Source organism: Ambystoma mexicanum, chromosome 1q (assembly GCF_040938575.1).
Source record: "Ambystoma mexicanum isolate Mex_15411 chromosome 1q, UKY_AmexF1_1, whole genome shotgun sequence".
In the NCBI taxonomy this organism is placed as follows: domain Eukaryota; kingdom Metazoa; phylum Chordata; class Amphibia; order Caudata; family Ambystomatidae; genus Ambystoma; species Ambystoma mexicanum.
The window spans coordinates 1,014,113,716-1,014,135,355 of record NC_090922.1 but is presented as its reverse complement, the minus strand read 5'-3'; the positions used below and the strand labels follow the sequence as shown (position 1 = coordinate 1,014,135,355).

Genomic DNA, 21,640 nt, shown 5'->3' with positions numbered 1-21,640 from the left:
TCTAGCTATTTGGCATATCAAACAGCCAACTGCAGAGGGGAAAGGTTGTATGTAGATATTAAGAAAAACATCTTAGAAAGATTGTGTTGTGATCACCCAGACAAATTGTAGATGTTTGAATCTAGATCCCAGTAGGACCACACAACAAGTATACTATCATATCGAATATCTGGTAGGGAAATAAATGGAGGATCCTAAGAATATCGTTAGAGACTATTGAAAAATGTTCTAACAGTTTCTACATGCACTACACATACAAAGGTGGGTTATACAATGTGGCTGCTTAACCCTGGAAGAAGCAATAGAGATAAACTTGGAGTGATAAAAGCTCAAGCATAAAGAGTGTCAAGGAAAATGAGATCTAATAAAGGATCATAAGTGGCTATTTATTTTGTCCTCACCCCCTCAGATCGCGCAGGGCTGTTCTTGTGGGGGGCTGAGCAAATGCTGTTACACTGTCAAGAGAAACATTCTGAGGAGCCAATAGATGGGGACTTCATGGAAGCTTTCGATCCATCACAGGGAGGCATTAACGACAGCCAAGATGGCAAATCACTAACTTATTGTAGCGCCATACCCAACAGACACCTTTTCAAGTAGGACTGGAAATGCCACGTTGTGCAGAAATATCCATGCAGTGTACTGGACAAGACCCAGGACTACCAGAGCAAGAGTATGTGTGTGTTAAAGTCTGATATATAGGGAAATAGGGAAAATAGGGAAAAGGACGATTACATTCTCCAACATGACATTTTGGCGATCCAGAAAGGATGGGCATTTTAGATTCTGGATCTAAGCAAACTGTTGTGATGCTGGAGCTGGAGCTGGTTGGGCTCATAGCTATCATATTGAAACCATTGAAACCACCATTAGGTCAATATGTGTCCACATGGATCAAAGGTCTTATTCCTGGGCCATTGTGCTATGAGGGCTAAACGGCACTGCTATATCTTTTACAGTAGCAGTGATGTCCCGACTACCCATGTAGGTTATACATATAAAATATTTATGTGTTGTGCTTGTCTTGAATGCTGGAAAGGCAAACTCACAGGATGAGTACCAGAGAAAGGATGGCAACGGACAGAGCCACACCGGGAACATTACCAAAGGTGTGTGTATTCCAGAATTGTTTGACAGATTGGCCAGAAGTACTGGGGTTTAATTCTCTCTGGCAGCATGCAGCATTCCTTTCCCCTCATGGTTGCCTTCTGTTCTTTTTCACTCGCACTGCCTCTCAACCAAATCGTCCTGTTAGTCCATTCATTGGTGCTCCAAGAGTTTGCCAAGCCTACAGGCCCTCTCAGTGATCCATGTCTCTCACACAACCGGCTGTTGCTTTCCATCACCCCATCTTGAGACACATTTTGTGAGTCTCCTCTTGCTCCTCTACTTTGGCGACAATTTTCTTGCTCTTGCCTGCAAGTGTAAGTGCTGTTACCCTCTTTCTGGCCTCTACTTCTCAAGATCATAAGTCATCTCCATTCTCTTACCACCATGAAACAAGGCTGGTTGGTATTTCACAGAATGAGTAGGAGAAATCAAGAGTTTGTTCATGGGACATGTTTGTTTCAGGAGTTCTCCAGAAGTCCAGACGTCTCTCCCGTCTGGCTCAAACATAGGCCTACTCTCCCTCCAACTCACTTTCTTTCCCAGCGTTGGACATGAACAGTTGGACATGCATTGATTATCTTGCTTTGCTGCTTGTCTCACTTTCCACTCGCCACTAGACAGATCCTGTTTAATGATCCACCTATTGGATTGCACATTTACTCTGTCACACGCTCTTCTGGGTCTCTACTAAAAATGCATACTGGCTTCTTCTCTTAGCCACGCTGCCAAACAAATCTTGACATAGATTGGTAAAATGTCTTTCCCTGTCTAAAGTTTGTCTCCCTGTGTTACTGACCTCCAGGCTTCTGGTTGCACTTTACCACACACCCTGTCCTTTAGCTTACACATCTCATTTTGCTCTGGAAGTAGGGACACAATCTAGTCAGTCAGTGCTGTTTTGCCTGTGTCCACTTCGATGTAAGAGGTCAAAACATAAGCGTTAAAGATCCAAAAACAGTTTCGGTACTTCAGTGTTGGTTCTCTTGCTTTTTGCAAGCCTGTCCAAGGGAGCATGGTCTCCTTGCTAAGTATTACATATTTGCTTTAGTGTCCTACTTGATTGCCAAACACTACTTCCCAATCATAGATTAGCAGATCAATCTGCTATCTCAAAGCTTATGAAGGCTTTTAAATCAGCTTGTGACCTAGCTAAATCCTAGATCACACTTTTAAATCTATCTATACTGATACATATGGTCATTATGGTAATGTAATAATTTTTTCTAATGTCTCTGTTCTAGTTCAGGTAATGAATTTGATATGACTGAATGGCATCATGCACTCGATATGCCATCCTCTAATAAGAGTCCGGGACCAGATTCTATTAAAATGGATTTATTTAACCATTTCTCATTGCCACATCCAGACTCTTTGGGAAACTCCTTTCTAGGAGACAGTTCAATTGGTTTATGGGAAATGATATCTCATTGTGTCAAGGAAGATTTAAGGATAGGCTGAGTACGAGAAAACAAGCAATTAACTTTTAGTTTTTGATTGTTAAATATTCATACTCAAATAAAGAAATGCGTTTAGCTTCTGTGGATTTGTCCTGCGCATTTGATCTGGTGAATTGATCAAATAATGGTCGCTCCCTGAGGATTATAATTTTCCAATATGGCTGCTTCAAGTATTGCATTCCTTACATCTTGATACCATTGCTAGCATTTGATTCGGCATAAGCGGTGAGAGCACTAATGTGTTCACAGTGACAAAAGGCACAGGCCAAGGTTGTGCTGGCTGCTTTCATTTGGATTTATATATTAACTCCTGAGAGAATGAACTACGTAGTTCAGAGTTGGATTTTACCACTGTTAGTAGAACCCAGATAACAACATAAAGCTATGCCGATGACTCTGTTTTATTTTCTAGGACTCCTTTAGCCCTAAAGCAACTGATTAACTACCAATTAATGTTGGGAGATCAAAGTTTTTGATAATTGGGAGGAATATGAAATCAAGCGACACATTTACCTTAAAAGGAGTTCCCGTAGAAAGAGTAACATCTTTTATTTATCTTAGTGTGTCCTTTTAAAAAAAAACGTAAATAAAAAAGGTGTATGATATGATCTGATATGATATATGATATGATGATATGATATGATAGTTCATTCATATAGCGCTTATACACAACGTGTTTCAAAGTGCTTCAAGGCAAGGGAGGGAACAAGGGAAAATACAATGACATTCTTACAGGCCATGAACAGTAAGGATGTGAAATTAACTATCATACTCGGCCTGACGACATTTCAGATGTGCAAGAGCTAAGACATAGATAAGGAAGGGAGGGGGAGAGTGGGAAGGAAATGGAAACAGACAGGCAACTGCTGTACTAGGCCTGACAACATTTCTGGTAGAGCCGGAGAAAAACAAAAGGTGAGGGAGCGGGTGCAGAAAGCAAGGGGAGCAAAAAAAACAAGCGACTATTATACTAGGCCTGACGATATTTCAGATAGTGCTGGACGGGGGGTGGGGAGGAAAAAAACAGTAATGGGAGAGTGGAGGAAACAGACGAGGTTGCTATCATGTTAGGTCCAGGGACAATTCTGATAGAGTAAGTGCATAGAAGAAAGTAAGGGGAGGAGATAGGAAAAGGGAGAAGGGAAAGGAGGAGAGAACAGAGAGTAAGCAGTCAAAAAGAGTGGAGAAGCAAGAGTGGAGAGCGAATACAATTGCAGAAGTCAGTAGTAACACATAATGTTGCAAGCCAGGATACAAGATGAAGATGGCAACAGCATGATTCAGGGCCACCATGAGTACAAGATGCAAAGGAAGTCCAGCATGAGAGTTGAGAAAGAGTGACGCACCATGAATGAAGTCCATAAAGTCAAATACAGCATTGGCCACAAGACGGTGATGGTGAAACCAGAATGTATCAGGACAGACTCCTGCAGATGTAGGTTGAGGGGGAGCAGGGTAGAAGAATCAAGCAAAACAGGCAACACCTGTGTGCGAGAAGGGGGGGGCACAAGGGAACATCACGGGGGGACCAGATGGGGTGGGTATGGCCTCTGAGACTGTGGGAACAGAGGGGGTAACACATGTTGGTGCATGCTTATCCTTTGGTCAGGTTAATGGTGCTTTTTTACAGCTCTTTAAGACCCTGGTTAAAAAACCAATGGGCGCCGTTCTTAAGGTATGTAACACCAAGGTTAGATTTACGGCACTAAATGGTTAGGAAGTGTATTGCAATGGGAGAACCCTGGCAGCGCCATTCAGCTGAAGATGATTTAAGTCAACTAAAGTTCCACGGTTCCAGTGAGCTGAAACTTTAAACTGTGTCTGTCACACGCTAATAAAAAAAATCACGACTGGGTTGGAGATTACCCTGTCATCATTTGCACCTGCCCCCTGTGTCTGTTTCAAAGGCACGGGGGGATGGCTCTTGTTTCTGGGCATTTTAAGGCATAATGCGTAGGCATCTTTTAAACCTAAGTGCTTCACTGACTTATCTCTGCATGCACATTAAAATAACACTGTGTTACGATTGCTCTCGAAGCTTTGGTCTTTAAATATAAGGAGTAATATTGCAGAAATGCTATTCTAATCATTTAGTAATTGAAACCTTACTTTTTCAACCCGCTAGTAGGGCATTACGAGATCCTGTGGATCGCACAGGGTATTCCTTTTGAGTTTTCTAATTTTGCGTATGTTGTCGGCCCTGTGCCATAGGCCTTTTTTTTACCACGAAGTTCCATAGTGATGAGATAAACTAACTGAAGATTTTTTTCAATTTGGAAACAGAATAATTGACTATAGCAGTGCCCACCTGCACCACATCATTTTAAAGCGCATCCCATTTGTGAATTCGGGATGTGCTTTAAAATGCCCAGAAACGCCCTCTTATTTGTGCAAATGTGCAAAGGGAAAAAAAGAGCATGTGAATGAGCACATCTAAGAGGCACTCAATCAGATGCTCTTTGTGAATTTGGCTACTTCTTTCATTTATCGCAAGTAAGGTGATGCACTAGCGCATCTCCTTACTTGAGCCAAAAAAGTTTTGACCTGGCTGGGTTACCCCAAAATAGAGGGAAACAAGGTTGAATGCCCAGTTAGTTCGCATTCGCTTGGTATAAAAGATTGAATCCCATAATACTGAAAAAGGGGCGCTTGGGTTGCGGGGGTGTCGACCGCTCCCCATGTTCGGTATTTTGGGCTGCAGGTTTGGCAGCGGTGTCCCACGCATACATTAGATGCCAAGCGGTGGACAAACAACCGAAATCCTAAAAGCTTGAATTACAAAATGCAAACAAGTGGGCTTCGCAATTTTGCAATTCACCTTTTTGCATTTTTTTTTAACGTAGATCTGTCCTGGTTATTGAGGAAGCACAGGTTAGCAATAAGGGAAGCTCCCATGCTTAGATGAATCGATTGATAAAGTGGTTGTTGATAGAAAACGTTAAGATAGGAGTTGGTTAAATGTACTAGACCTGGTGGGTCATCTGAAGACAGCGTGTGAGGTTGCAAAAGTTTGATAAATTTAGAATGGGTTAGTTCAGTTTGAGTGGAGAGTTGGGAGGGAAGGAATTGGGAATTAGTAGATTTTAATGTATTGAAGTGGATTTGTTACTTAAGTCTAAAACGCAAGAATCATTTTTTTAATTAGTGTGTCACTAATATTTGTCACATGCATCCCAAAGTGTATTTCAAGCAAGTTTACAATTTTAGCACTAACATCCAAAACAGAAAGCGTAGCAAGTCAATCATTGTGCTTAAATATATCTGAACAGTGATATGAAGTTGGTGTTAAATGTGTTTCTACACAATCCAATGAGGAATTGCAGATAACTTGTGGTGTCCACTTGGATGAGGGTCCTGGACCAGGGAAGAGGCCCGCCTCCGGGGCATCGACATGGAGTTCGATGATGCCCTGGGCCGGAACATCAACAAGTGAGCCGTTGGACTTGCCCGCCGCCATTGTACATAGTTCATTAGTGTTAGGTTTCCTTTGTTTTTTCTTTTATTTTGGAGTTCATGGACATTGCTCCACTTTATGTATATCATTTTTTATTCATAGGACTTTTTTGTAGGTTTCCTTTTGTTTGTGGATCATGGACCATTTGGACTTCCATTGTATATAGTTGCAGACTTGTACATACTTTCTTTTTCAATTTTCCCATGGATCAATGGTTTTCTTTTATTTGGATTATTTATTTCTTATTGACATTGGTAATGGACCACTTTTTTATTCAACATGACGTTTATTTTTTTTTCATTGGATTACCATTTTTTATGCTTATATCTGTCATTGTATATTGATTTTCAACTTTGATTTCCTCTATGTTACTTCATTATGTTTTAATACATTTTTTCTATCTTCATGATTGGTGTTGTGTTCTATCATTGGTTTTGTGCATGTCTCAATGAGCAGTGCCTCAGTCATGTGTTGCCACTGTGTGGCTCTTTTGTGCATTTATGCATGGGCATGGTGGTTCTTTTAAGACTGTCATGGCATGGGCAATTTGGGAGTGGGTGCTGTGGATGGTTGCATGCTTGTACTGGGGGCAAGGGGGATTTGGGTTGGTATTGGAGCCATGGGTCTGTTTTGTTAGGACATGTTGTTTGGTGGGCCATGTGTCGGGGCCTGCTAGCAGGTGCCCATCAATGGGGTGGGTGTGGGGGGACATAAGTCAGGGCCTGTTGGCAGGTCCCGTCAATGGGGGTCGGTGGGGGACATGTGTCGGTGCTCCCGAGTGCATGGTGCCATGTGGGTTGCCTGCGGGGCATGCCCAGGGGTGTAGGGTAGTCCCCTGTGGTGTGGGCTTCCTGCAGGGCATGGGGAGGGGGGAAAGGGCACACCCAGGATGGCCCACACTGCGAAATCGTGTGTAAAAGGCCACGCGCACTCCTCGGAATACGCGTACCCCGCTCGCGCTAGCGAAAACACGTGTAAAAGTCCACGCGCACCCCTCGGAATATGCGTACCCTGCTTGCGCTAGCGAAAACGCATGTAAAAGTCCACACGCACCCCCGGAATACACTTACCCCACTCGCATTAGGTAAAATGTGTGGAGAAAGTCCCCCCTGTGGTGTGGGCTGCCTGTGGGGCATGGGGAGGGTGGATGGGCTACCTGTGGGGTATGGGGAGGGTGGATAGGTGGCCTGTGCATATTCTGGGGGTACGCGTGGACTTTTACATGCGTTTTCGCTAGCGTGAGTGGGGTACGCGTATTCCGAAGGGTGCGTGTGGACTTTTACACGCGTTTTGCTAGCGCAAGCAGGGTATGCGTATTTCGAGGGGTGTGTGGGGAGTTACCAATGCGTTTGTGGTTGGGGGGCTGTGTGCTGGTCCATTGCCCTTTGCGCTATGTAGGGGATTTGTGCAATGTTTTTGGCGCACAGGGCGGGGTTGGGGGCATAACTGGCGCTGCTGCAAGGTCCCTGCCCCGCTCTGCGCCACGGCTGGTTATGGATGTTGAAATCCATGAATACGCTGTGCGCTGAAATGGGTTTTGGCGCACGCGGCTGATGCAGACTGCCACACACGCACTCTGTGCGCCAGCCGTGTGCACCACTTGTGCGCCGAATTCTATGAATTACCCCCAAAGTCTCTCAGTACTGACAGATTTAGGGACTGCCAAAACAAGCAGAGCTTTACTGACCTCCAAAAGTCAGGAAAGGGTTAGAACATAAGCAGGGTCCCAGTCGGTTGTACATCCTGGACAGCCCATCAGCATTGCTATGTTAAGTACCTTGCCTATGCTCAATAGTGAAGTCAAAACCCTGAAGGCTCATGGGCCACCTGAGCAACCTAAGAATCTCTCCCCTCATGTTCATTAGCCACCTTAGGGGCTTATGGTTAGTCTGTACAGTGAAGGAAGTCTCAAAGAGATAGGGTATCAGCTTTCTAAGGGCCCACATGATTGAAAAACACTTATTTTCCTCTTTGGCCCACCATAATTCTCTGTCCTTAAACTGGCGACTGGTGAAACATATAAGGTGTCACCTGCCTTTTTTTATCAAGGTGAGAGAGGACTGCTCCTATTCCAGTATCTGAGGCATCAGTTTGTACTATGAAAGGTCTCTGTAGTCAGGTGCCCTGAGAACAGGTGCCTGGAAAAGGGAATCCTTTTAGCCTTGTCGGGGGGAAATTCTGCCGGGGTCGGCCGGACCGTCCCCAGACCTCCAGGCAGGGAGGCCCCAACTCCTCCCGTGTGTATGCCAGATAAGATGAGATAGAGTATGAGACGCACACAAGGAGCAAGGTGACTCTGCTGTTTATTAGACAAACGGCAGGGATGGGTCAAGGAGCGCACGCGTTCGTCCTGACACACACTCAATCGTGGGGCTCGCAGGCCCTTTTTACTGTATTATGACGCGCTACTTGCGTCACTTCAGAAAGTTAACAAAAAACCTATCGCCACTCTTAATTGGGTGTTCGAGTGGTAGGGTTAGTATGGCACACATATAGAGAAAGATATTAGTGGACAAGGTGTAGTCAGGTGGTATATCTGGGTTGTCCCTACAATTAGATACATGAAAATTGTTACATGAAGGCTCCTGAGGATTGGCTAAATGTGCTGGCGTCAGTGATAAGAGCCCCATGTTCTGATTGGTGCGCCCGTGAGCTTCCCAGCCTGGGACCACCGTCGTTCCCAGCTCTCGGTGTACCTGTAAGTTGCAACAATGTTTCACTTATGGGTACATGCAGACAATGTGAGGACTTATTCATAGCTAGACGGGGTACCGTTCCCACTGTTGCAGATGTCCATTGAGCCTTTCAAGTGTATCTGCCAGTGTCTCGTGGCGAGGGATCCAGACGCCTCTGTTCTCCCGGGTTTGGCATCTCGTCAGGTTCGGCTTGATCACGTGGGGAGGGACCGTGAAAGAGGCATAATTCTGCACAATTAATATTGTTTTTCTACTGTGCGTCTGGTTTAATTTGTCGGTGTGACTTTAACGTTGGTGCGCGGAGTGCGAGGTTGCAACATCGTGCCTTTGATGATTTGCTCTTGGAACGTGGGTTTGCAACATTGCGACCTTGGCTGGTTGCTTCGCCAAGCTCATTCTGCAGGATCAGCAACTGACTCTTGTCTTGTTGATGTCCACGGGAGCTCTTGTTTGAGGCCTACTTTGGCCCGGTGCATAAGTTGTCCGTTTGGTGCACAGGTGCTTTAGGTTATAGGAGCATATAATTCCATAACCAGTATTGTCTTTATTATATTTCTCATGGTGGTAACTGGTTTCAAAGAGAAGCGTGAGCAAGCTAGTAAAAAGTTCATGACGCGTCTTGCGTTTCTGCATTCTGAAAGCCTATATAAAAATAATAAAGATGCACGTCCGTGAATATGCCTGTCGCCTACGTCATAGCACTGAGTATATTCTTCGTGTAGGTTGGTGTGGGAATGTCCAGTGTGTATATTTGTTCAGATGTGCTTCCCGTTGTCTAGGTCGTCATGGCATCTCTAACGACGTGTAGATTTTAGTCTAGTTGATCCGCGCCGCAGGTGTCGGCATGGCCAGTGCGGGCTGCTGGGCAAGCAGATGGACACATCCGTATGTTCCTGTACCAGGGTATCTGGTCGTCTGGTAAATGGGCAAACTCTTCTCGTGGCGGGTGTTTGGGTCGTGACCCTCTAGGCCAAGCGCGAGAGGTGAAGGACGGGAGCCTGGTTTTCCATTCTCCCACTTCAGTCCCCCCTCTGGTCGACTTGTCGACCACAAACATATCCTTCTCGTTATCTCCTCTTACTCGCCATATCTTAGTTATTCCTCCGATATGTCCATAGTGGTTTACATGATCTTCAAAGGACCAATACATATATTCACAGGTACCCCCAGGAGTACAGTATACCCATCTTCCTATGTAGCTCCTGGGGTTTCTTGGGTTCTCGGTCTTTACTGATGGTGGGTCTAGATGGTTGGTAATTATTTGGGTGCGCAGCTTCTCCCTTTCCTGTATTATTACACCTGTATGCTGGCCGTCATCTGCTGGCATCAAGGGGTGCATTCCCACCATTTCCAGCAACTCGTCAGTAGTGCGTGCCTTTCGTGCCTTCCAAAATCTAATTATGATCAGGGTAGCGCCAGCCAATATAGTACAGCCCACTATTATTTTCAGTCCATCTGACAGCCAGGATGGCATCCACGACCATAATAGTGAAAACCAGCTCTCATCCTTGTTCACACCATTGCTTTCATCCGTCATTTTGGAGTGCATCTGAGCTAATTGCGAAACTGCTTCTGTCAGTGTACCATTGTCAGCATCATTGGCAGGTATGAACGTGCAGCATGATTGTCCTATCTTTGCACAAACTCCTCCTTCCATTGCTGTGAGAAGGTCCAATACATATCTGTTCTGTAGTGCTACCATCCTTACAGCTCGCAGCTCCTCTTTTATTGCGTTGAACCCATTTACTGTAGAATTGATGGTCATCATTAGTTCCCATCTAGTTATTTGGAGCCATTTTGCGTTTGCGTAAGCCTGTAATCCCGGGTGTATTATTGAGGAGAAGAACATTGCTGCTCTGCTGAATAGTCTGTGTTCTGGCGGTATTGATGTTAGTGCCGTTTCCGACCTTCCCCACAGGTAATTTCCTGTCAGCGGTTCTCCTTGTCTTTTTCTTCTATTTAGGACAGTGTCATTGCTGTTGGTCCTGTTCCCTTGCTCCTCCTGGAGTGGTGCAGATCTCTTTCTTCTCTTATCCCCTTCATTCATTCTAGGAAATTTCGCCACATCGACGTGCTTCTTAGGTACCACTAGTGATGGTACATTGACGTGTACCATTGTGCACACACCATTCCACAGGGGAGGCAGTGTATGGTATGCCTTTTCTCCACAGGCCCAATAATGGTCCATTATTACTGCTGTTCCCGCTCCCCCCTCAGGTAACTCCGTCACACTTGCGCAATTGGTGTTATATCCTACGTCCACCTCTCCTTTATGCTGGTAACATACCTTGGGCGCAGTCAACGGTAGTATCGTTATTGGGTCTTCATCTTCTTCTACCCACGTGAGCATTGGTACATACTTGATCCACGTCGTCCAACATCGGTGATTGTGTGTCTCGATGGTTGAGATAGTTTCTTTTGTTACCATGTTGCTGCCAATCACTCCTATCTCCCAGCTGTTATCCAGATACACCTTTCCTGTTATCGTCAGTAGCGGCCTCTCCCAGCATCCTTGTTTACCCGGAACTTCAGTGGCGTACCAATCACATGGTAGATACTGCAGTGTTACTTTCTGTGTTTCTCCTTTTGCAGGGCCACTTGTTATATATTTGAATGCTTCAGCATGTAAACTAGTCTTGTGATAACTCAAGTAGGTCTTGAGGAAGTTGTTTTCATATGGGTATGAGTCTTGTGTTTTCCATGTCATGTGCACTACAGTTCCTTGGAATCTTCCTTTCGTCTGGAACAGTGCCAAGTATATTATGCACTGCGCTATCTTCTCATTTATTTCTGTGGCAACAAATGTTCGTGAAGCACTCATGGCGTATGGTATTAATGAGCAGACGTAGCAGCTATCCTCAGTTGTCTGCTTACCAATGCGGGTCATGTGTTGGTACCATATGTTGTTTGTGACGTGTGCTGAATCTTGTACATAATTATCAATACCTTTATTGTCTGAGTATGTGCTGCGTTTAACTCTATTTTTCTTTGGTGCAATGTTACTACTACCACCTGACGTAACACCTGTTGCAGCAAGGAACGGGGGTATATTAGGTTTGGGTGCAGCAACAAAATTGATAGCACAGCTATACTGCCATACAGAAGCAGCCAAAAATCCGGTGATCATCAAAATCCCTATTATTTTTATTACAATTGCTAATCTCACCGGCATTTTGCTCTTACCTTGCTGCAGTCCTGGCAGCTTATTCTTGCGACGTTAAAGTTGCCCGCCTAAAAATTCTCAGAAATGCTCGTTTTTAAATGTTAGTTTTGTTTTGTTTAAGCTCTCCCTATCAAATAGTCATTCAGTGCCCAGGCGAAGAGCTGCTCCCACGCTACTCTAAGTGATTGGTCTCTTAAGACCGGCAAGTATGGGCGGAGGTGGGGCATGTAATATTCTATGGCCAGGAGGAAGGCTGTGTAGTAAACACGTACCCTTCTTCTTTTTAGGTATGTTGGCCTTTTTATTTCGTATACAAATTGGTGTGACAATTCTTCTGGGTAGTTATCGTCTGGGAGTACCATCTACGCCTGGACAGTGGACTTTGTTAGTTAGCTTTCTACTTAATAATACAATAATACGCAGTTCCTGTATGTGCGAGAGAAAAAAGAGAACATTCACGTGTTTACATGTGTATTTGTGCGGCCAATGTCTTTCAGTTTAAGTTACAACTGTCCTTTGCAGTCAATGGGCGGGGGGGGAGATGGCGTAATTATTTTTAGTCTTTGAACGTGTGACCATGGGGTGGGCAGTGTAGTGATCACCCCTTTCTTCGTCAGTTGTTGTCTCTGGGGTGTCTGGGTAGTGAGAAGGTAAGGGAACAATTGGGTCGTTGTCTGTGGTAGAACTTCCTTCCGCTGTCAGGGATGTTGTTGCTGTTGTTCCAATGGACCTGTCGTTGGCGCTGGGGCGGGTCTGCAGTTTGTATATCTTTACATCATGTAGATGGTTCCAAGCACGCTTATCCTTTAGTTTTACTGCTCTTGTTGATACGTCTTCTACCAGATGTGGACCGGTGAACCTTTTGTCGTTCCACCTTCTATTGAAATTGCGAAGTAGCACGTGGTCACCTTTGGCTAGTTTGCACAAGTTCTCTTTTTCTAATTCTGTACTGGCGCCTTCTTCTTTATCTCTGGTGGACCCGCCCCGCGTGCGCTCGAGCTGTTGAGACACAAACACAACACTAGTAATCAAAGACGACACATATTGATACATTTCATCACCTAGTATACTCGCTGAACTTTCGTGGTCAGTGAATGCCCTTGACGTTGGCGTTAGGGGAAGGCGCATTTGACGTCCAGTAACCACCTCGTGTGGGGTGAGGTGGTGGTCGGACCCTGGCCTGTTCCTCAGTTCGAACAAGGCTAACGGAAGGCAATACAACCAACTTTTCTTTGTTGTTTGTTGTATCTTTGCAATTGCCTCCTTCAATAAGCCATTTAGGCGTTCACATACACCGTTAGTCTGTGGGTGATATGCACATGCAAATTTGTGCTTTATGCTCAGCAGGGCTGTGATATGTTGGAACATTTCGTTTGCGAAATGTGGGCCATTGTCTGATCTTAATACTTCGCACACTCCCCACCTGGGGAAGACCTCCCTTACTATGAATTTGGCTGCTCTAAATGCATCTGGGTGTGAACAGGGCCCTGCTTCAATCCACCTAGAAAATGGGCATACTACTACAATCATGTATCTATTACCTTGACATATGTTGATCATATCAACATAGTCAATGTGGAGGTGCCGAAAAGGTCCTTCTGGCCGGGGTATGGTACCTCTTATCACTTTTAGGGTATGACCGGCCGTAAACTGTTGGCATGTGAGACAATTGCTGATAAAATTTGACACATGAGAATTTAACTCGGGACAGAACCAATCATCTCTAATTCGTGCTGCAATTATTTCCTTGCCTGTATGGGCTGGGTGATGTAATTGGCTCAGGGCGGTATTTAAAAGTGCCAACGGTATTACAACTTTCCCAGTACCACTCTGGCGCCATAGTGCGTCGGTTGGTGACATTGTACATCCTCTTTTTACCCATATTTCCTTTTCGGCCATTGGTGCTGCTGCTTGTAATTCCATAATCTGTGTGGCTGGGAGATGGGTATACCCTTCTCTTATTAACATCTCCCTAGCCATTCCCCTCCCTCTCCCTCTCTGTGAGTCTGTGGGGTCCCATATCTCACCAAAGTATGCAGCATATTTCGCATGTGCGTCTGCTGCTGCATTCCCTTTTGAGACGTGGTCTTCACCATTGGTGTGTGCGGTGCATTTTACTAGGGCTAGCTCTTGGGGGTCGTTTATTACTTCAATTAATTCAGCCAACAAGAGGGCATGTTGCACTGGAGTGCCGTCAGCTCTCCTAAACCCTCTTCTCCTCCATTTTGTTAGCCCTGAGTGGACAGTTGATGTAACATATGCACTGTCGGAATATATTGTTACACGTTTGTTAAAACTTTCTTTCAATGCCAATATCAGTGCAACTAGTTCAGCGGCTTGAGCAGAGTAATGCTGTGGTAGCTGTACACATTTCATAGCCACACACACCGGAGCCTCCATCATTTTTACCACTGCTGCCCCAGTTCTCCGTATCCCATCTCCTTGATCAATAGTTGATGACCCATCAATAAATAAAAGCTCACCTCCCTCTAGTGCATTCTCTTCAACTTTTCTAGTACATGAATATATTTCATTTAGTTGGGTGCAGTCGTGGGCGTAATCTCCCTCCTCAATTATTTCTGCTAGAAATCTTGCAGGGTTAACAGTGCTACATCTAACAATCGCTAGTTCAGCCCTAGACAAAATGATCTCATAACCTGATGCCCTTTGTGTCGTTAGTGTGGACTTGGGTTTATTCAATATTGCAAATAATGCATGTTCCACAAACAGTGTAGTTGGACACCCCATGGTTATTGCTGATGCCTTTTCTACTGCAAAAGCAGCTGCAGCGAGGCCTTGTTCGCAAGGGAAGTGGCCTAACATCACGGGGTCTAAGTGACCGCTATAAAATGCTACTGGTTTATAGCCCATGCTTGTTTTTTGGGCCAATACTGCTTTCATTACTGCTGAGTCGCAATGTGAAAATATAAAAAACCGTCGCTCATAGTCTGGGGATGCCAGTACTGGAGCTGTTGATATCGCGTCCTTCAATTCGTCAAATGCTTCCCTCATTTCCATAGTCCACCCCAACCTTTTCTCCCCTTTATTTGCTTCCTTCAAACCCTCAAGCAGGGGTCCTATGTATGAGCTGTAATCAAATACCCATGCTCTACAGTAGTTGCATAACCCCAGAAATTGCTGCAGTTCTCTCACAGTCTGTGGCATGGGAGTGCTTGAGATGGCCTGTGCTCTTTGTGGTGCAATCTTTCTTCCATGTTGGGATATCAGTTGGCCAATGTAGAGTACCTGTTCCTGACAATATTGTATTTTTTCCATGTCTACCTTATACCCCTTTTCAGCCAATATAGTCAACATTTTTAACGAGTCCTCTCTGCATTTACTTTCGTTTATACTGCAAATTATTATGTCATCCACATATTGTAACACTGTGCTTTCCACCTCAACGTTACCCAAATCCATCTGTATTACTCTATTGAAAATTGAGGGTGATTCACAATACCCTTGTGGTAACCTGGTATGTTTCCATTTAGTATTTCGGTAAGTGAAACTTGTTAAATCTTGTGAGTCGGGGTGTAATGGTATTGAGAAAAATGCATTTTTAAGATCTATTACTGTAAATCGTGATGCCTCTGCTGGAATGCCACACAATATTGTGGCCGGGTTTGCTGTTACTGGATATTCTGCTTCCACTATGTTGTTCAAGGGCCTTAGGTCCTGTATGAAGCGCCAAGACCCCCCTTTAGCCTTGCGCACTGGGTACACAGCCGTGTTACATGGTGATTCTGAGGGGACCAATATGCCATTGTTTATAAGGGCCGTTATAGTTTCATATATGCCCTCATCTGCCTCTTTTGACAATGGGTACTGTTTTACTCTTGGTAGTATTGCACCTTTTTTCAATTTTATCCGTACACCCCCTATGCTTTTAATGCATCCTACGTCATAAGGGCTAATGGTCCATAATGATTTGGGCACCTTTGACATATCCTCCTTAAAGAAGGGGACTGGGGTGCATGCAGGTGCCTCAAGTGCCATAGCAATTTTCTGCGCTATTTGTTTGTGAGCCACTCGTAACCATATTTCTACACTCATCATGAACACCATTTCCCCCTCCTCCTTTTCTTCTGAAAACAGTTCCTCATCTGACACCTGGGTCAACCTACATCCTTCTGCTAGTGCTATCACTGCCCTCCATGCTCTTCCTTCTTTGTCTTGGGCGTGCACAGCAATATACTCAGCTGTTGTAATAATGCTTTCAATGTCTATTGCAAACACCTTTCCTTCTTGTTCATTAACAGGTGTTTCTGGTCGGAACAGATAAGCTGCTGGCCTCCTCCATATTTTCCCTTCTATCCCTGGCATCCATGCAAATGCCATATCTGTTCCATACTGGAATATCTCGCCATCTACTGGTTCCGCCCTAATTGCTGTCTGCCCACAGTATGCTTGCATAATCTGTCGTGCTGCTAGCATGTTAATCCCTGGAGTAGAGCAAATTATACCATCCTCTGTAAAGGAGATTGTCATGTTTAACCTATTCATTATGTCCCTCCCCAGTATATTTACTGGTGAGGCACTATAATACAAGAGTGGAACTGACAGATCGTAATCTCCGATAGATAAGGGGACGTTATCAGTAAAAGGAACCAATCCTTTAGCCCCAGAAAATCCTTGGGTGTTCATGGCTTCGCCTGACATCTTAAATTTACCTTCCCTTATGCAAGACAGGGTTGCCCCGGTGTCAACAAGGAACGATAACTTTTTGTCACCTATCGTTACCTCTATGCGTGGCTCCTCCGCACTATTAGGTGTTACTGACAGGATGGGACACACCAAGGCCGTCTGTGGGCTGTCCTATTGGGGGTACAATGATTGGCCATTTCCTGTGTAAGGGTTGTGTCCCAATACCGTCACCCTACCCAATTGCGTTTGTTCAGTTTGGGGTTGTTGTGTTATCACTACTTGTTGTTGTGGCAGTGGCTGTTGTTGTGTTAATTGCTGTTGCTGCAGTGGCTGTTGTTGTGTTAATTGCTGTTGCTGCAGTGGCTGTTGTTGTGTTAATTGCTGTTGCTGCAGTGGCTGTTGTTCTTGTGGTGGCCTAGGTTGTGCCTGCTCATTCCATGCTGGTGTTCCTGGCCGGACCCTACACGTGCGTGACATGTGTCCTAGTAGTCCACAACTCCAACACACGGGTGGTTCTCTGTTTTGCCATGGGAAGCTCCCTGTGTTGTCCTGGTATACCGGTTGCCCTGTGGGGTAGGAACTTCCAACTCCCCCCACCTGCTGTTGGGTATTATATCCGTATCCTCTCCCTCTCATAAATCCTCCTCTCCCCCTGTTATAACCATAATACCCAGCTCCTTGCATTGGGTACCCTCCTCCCACGTTTGGTGCGTGTAATTGTAGTGGCGGCATTTGCTGTATTATACTTTGTGGAGGTGCTATTAGAGCAGGATCTTGTGCAGCCACTACTTGTGTGTGGCTTTGGGCCATTGTTGTGGGCGCAGTTATTAGTGCCCCTTCCATTGTGTATTTAGTTAGTTTTTTCTGTACTAGTTTGGCCTCTTCTGTTTTCCTGTCCTCTTCCTTTTGTTTCATTTTTCCTTGCCATATCCTGCAGTGATGTACTATTGTCAGCTGTATTTCAGGCCATGGTTTTACTTCCATTCCCACTACTTTCTTTAGTTGTTTCTGAACTCCTTCTGGGAGCCCTTGTACTAGTATATGATAAAATATGGCTGGTGTTTTATCCCATTGTTCTCTAGTTTCCATGCGCCACTTCTCTTGAATATCCTGTATATAATCAACAGGATCCTCATTCTCACGCATCTTACGGGAAGTAATTGCTCCTATGTCTGATGTGTCTGGGTACTGTACTCTCAGTGCCTGCCATAGCGCATGTCTGCAGTTTGCAAATGGCGCCCCATCATGCGATGTGTTCGTTATTGTTATCCCATGGAATCCCGCTCTCTTCCAGATGTCGTCCGCTCTATCCCCTAATATTGATATTAACAGGCCTTTCACATCTCCTACTGCTAGTTTCTGCCCTGCGGTGTGTTTTTCCATTTCATATATCCACTTACCCGCACCTCCACTTAGTGATGGGAGCCTACATTTTATATTTTCTTTATCCGTATGCTTCCATGGTACATACTGCGGTCTAACCCCTCCTCTCTCCAACAGTGGCATTAAGTTGTGTCTTGTGTCACCCTTTATGTTCCATAATATTGAGTCCTCACACCCCTCCTCCTCCCCTGTTTCCTTTACCACTTCAAATTCTTCCTTACTACCCCTCCTCCTACCTACCTCTCCGTCCCTTCCCCTTGTTTCGTCATCTCCTGTGTTTAATATGGGTATGTTTATCTGTCTGCCTTGCCTGCGGCTAGGGAGGTCTCTAAGCCGGCATGCATAGGGAGTCACTTCGTCCATGAAGGGCGCAAGCTTTATTGTGCGCAGCGTGCGTGTGGTGGTTGAGCATGTAGGGTGCGATGGGGGAGGGCGTGATGGAGATGGTGTGGCTTCATGGGTTTGTTTTTCCACTAGTTGTTCCACCCTCTCCTCACTTTGTTCCAGCTCCTCCCTTCTCTTACGGATCCATGGCGAGTCTATGTTTGTTCTAGTGAGGTACAGCTTATCTAAGCTTTCCCTTTCACTCTTTCTTCCTACCCTCTCTACTCCTTCTTCCTCCTCACTGCAAAAATCAGTCATAGATGGTATCCCCCACTCTGTTTTTTTCCCTTTTACTGTTACTGTTTCTAAGTCTATTAGCTCCATTTCTCCTCTTCCTTTGTTACCAACTCTTCCCCCTGGTGTTGATGTTGTTGCTACTTCTCTGCTTCTATATACATCCCCCCATTTTTCACTCTCCTTATTTCTCCCTCCCCTTTCCCCTTCACTCCTATCCTCCATTTCCCTACTATTTTCCTCCCTTTTCCTTTTTAATTCCTCCATCACTTCGTTGCTCATCTGTTCCAATATTCTTTCATCTTCTTTCTTTCTTTCCCATTTCACCCTTTCTCTTTCTATTGCTTTCTCTTCTTCATATTTCTTAGCTGCCTCTGATACTACCCTCCTCCTCCATATTTCCAATTCCCTTTCCTTGTCCTCTTCTTCCTTCTTTTTTTCTCTCAACACTACTCTTGACACCCTTTCTGCTGCTGCTCTTACCCTTCCATCTTCTATCCTTTGCTCCTCATTTCGTTCCCTTAATTTGTCCAATTCGTTTTTACCCTCTTTCCTTTTCCTCACTCTCTCTTTTTCCCCCTTCTCAAGCTGTGTTAGTAATTCATTCTGCTCATCCCTTAGCTTTGCCAATTTTTCCTCCAAAATCTCTTCTCTTTGTCGTAGTAGCTCCTCCCCCTTCATCTCACTCTCCCTTGTACTATGATATGATATGATATGATATGGTATTTGTAACGCGCCTATACACAAGTGTTTCAAGGCGCGACGAGGCGGGGGGGGGGAAACAAGGGAAAGACAGACAAACGATCCTACTAGGCCAGGTGTCATTCAGATCGCGCAAGTGCCGAGGTAAGGGGAAAAAGGAGAAAGTGCAAGGGGAGGAGGTGGGGGGGAAAGTGCAGTACAAGGTAAGTAGCGTAAAATAAATAATGAATAGAAAGGGCCAGCTGGTGGCAAGTGCGAGGTAAGTGCATAGCAAGTGCTGGGAAGGGGGCTGTAGGGATACAGTGACAGTCCCACGGTGCAGGGGGGGCCAAGGGAGGCAGTGCAGGTGGAGAGTGGCTGGGCCCTGGACCGAGGTCGCTGAGAGTGGCCCAGATGCGGGTTAAGTGCAGAATTCAGTGGGGAGTTAAGCAGGTTTAGCAGGGGAGAGGGAGAGAGAAGGCAGAAGCGCCTGTTCTCTTTACTGCCTCCCTTTCTTCTCCCGTTAGTGAACCCCGTAATTTTAATAATATCTGTGCAGCTACCCACTCATCATGTCCTATCTCTACAATCTGCTCTTCTCCAATTCTCCCCTCCCCCACTATCTTCCTGTGAGCCACATATGGTGGAGGGCTGTATGCCGGGTTCGAGTATCCTTCAGCCGCCCTTAACTGTCCTTCTATTTCTCCTAGTTCTCTTAAAGGGTACAACCCTTCTCCCTCTGTTTTCACTCCCGGTGCTATGGGTATCTCGTTGCTCGGTTCCTTTTTTATGTCTTCTAATTTATCAATCTTTTCTCTTCCCTCTCTTTCATTCTCCGCATTCTTTTTCCTTTCACACCCCTTTTCCCCATCCGTTCCCTCTTTCATAATCTCCTTTACTTCCGGTGTTTCTCCCATAGAAAACATTCCATTTGGTCCTGGTCTAGATCCCTGGAACATCCTCCATAAGTTAAACACCTCCATATGGCTCGCCAACTTCTTCCCCTTGTATGTATTGTGCAGATGGTTTAGCAATGAATGTTGGGCATATGGATCGAAACTACCATTAGGCGGCCATGGTGTTAACATTTTGTTATCCGTCCCCTGGGTCCACTCTATGCTGTACTTAATTAATTTCTCTCTATGGGGTGGCAGTGTGGTGCATATGTGTTGTAGTGGGGTAGTGAGGGTGTTCCCCCACCCTCCCAACCCTGTCCCATATGACATAATTGTGCCCCACTTGTTACTCCTCCCTTCGCTATCAGTTTGCAATTTACAACCTTATATTGTTTACCTGGCCCCGTAAGTGTGGGGACTTACGACAATCCTTTACAAAGTATGCAATAATATTAATAAAAAAAAAACAAAAATAATAAAACACAAATATATATATGTATAATTTTGTATTGTATATTCCTTCCCCTACGGCCCCCTGCGGCCGAAGCGCACGCAGCCCCCTGTGACTGCGTACCCCTTACGACGATCTTATACAGTCGTCCTTATTCCTCGTTCTCCTCCCCCTTTTATATTTGCCGTGGCCGGCGTTCTACGTGCTCAGCCACGCCACTCTCCCCTTCTCCTCTTCCAATCCACTCGTTTATTCTTTATCTTCGTATCCGCTCCCTCATCATTTTTCTCTTCCCCACCACTTTCAAAACTCAATGTTCCTTGTGCTCGTGCTATCCTATAAAGTCCCTACTGGTGACGTCACCGATGTCTTTACGCTACTAGTACATTCTCATTATTAATTTCAAAATACACTTGCAATTTACCCCCGCTAACCCTACAGCTGTCTTCCTGTCTCTCCTGGAACAAGGTAATCTCATCAATAATATAATCGGACTGCACACGCTGCGTCGCCTCGCGTGTGATACGCCCCTCAACAGGAGGGCTTAACCAGCCAATTATCTTCCGTATTTGGCAACTATGTAACTAGCTACCCCCTACAGGGAAACGTCATCTACCTATCGAGGTTCTATTGCTCGACCAATAGGAAACCTCATCTACCTATCGAGTTTCTTGCTCGAACAATAGGAAACCTCACCTACCTATCGAGTTTCTTGCTCGAACAATAGGGAACCTCATCTACTCATTGATCAATAAATGCCAAATCGTAGGAAACCACACACGCCCACCCCTACACGTTAGTCGCGATTTAGGCCAATCAGTGTCTACGAGCGGCCACACGTGATGTTTCGTGCTCCGCCCCCCTCTTTCGCGTGACTGCTCTCGCACTCTTTTCACTCCCTTTCATTCCGTTGCCAACACTATATTGTCAAACCTTCGCCGCGCACCTGTGCAACACCTCCCTCCTCCCTTATTTAATTCCTCCCCCCTCCCTCACAATTTCGCATTGCTCGTTGTGTGTGTCATGCTCATCAAGTTCTCTCGATGCAGGGCCGCTCGACTGCGTGCACCCCTCCAAGCGGCTCGCC

The 21,640-nt window shown here is 45.3% G+C and overlaps 1 protein-coding gene across 1 annotated transcript in view; it reads left to right on the top strand.

The window, feature by feature from the left end:
- The window catches only part of LOC138540423 (calcium-activated chloride channel regulator 1-like), a 493,684-nt gene that overhangs the window by 230,393 nt on the left and 241,651 nt on the right, over positions 1–21,640 (top strand). The gene's annotated exons all lie outside the window — the stretch shown is intronic.